Consider the following 343-nt stretch of genomic DNA (forward strand, 5'->3'; position numbering starts at 1 on the left):
CCTGAAACCGTAAAGTAAATATGATTTTCTCGATACTCTTGTAATCTGTTTAGCATACTTTACATCTGGCAGATTTCAGTGATTTTATTGTTGTAAATATACACTACAGTGCAGTACTGTTAAAATATTATTTTCAAAACTAATGGTTTCCTCGCTATTCTTGCATTTAAACCGACTGTTTAGTTTTGGTAGCTTGGTGAAACTGTTATTATTACTTAATATGTATAATTCTTAAAATATCCTTAATAATTCAAAGCTTTAAGAAAAGAACTGAATTTTAGATTTGAATTTTTTTTCGCATGATAATTCGTCTCAACATTAAAAAGATAGATACTCAGTTTGA

This window comes from Eurytemora carolleeae, unplaced genomic scaffold (assembly GCF_000591075.1).
Source record: "Eurytemora carolleeae unplaced genomic scaffold, Eaff_2.0 scaffold1160, whole genome shotgun sequence".
Lineage (NCBI taxonomy): Eukaryota > Metazoa > Arthropoda > Copepoda > Calanoida > Temoridae > Eurytemora > Eurytemora carolleeae.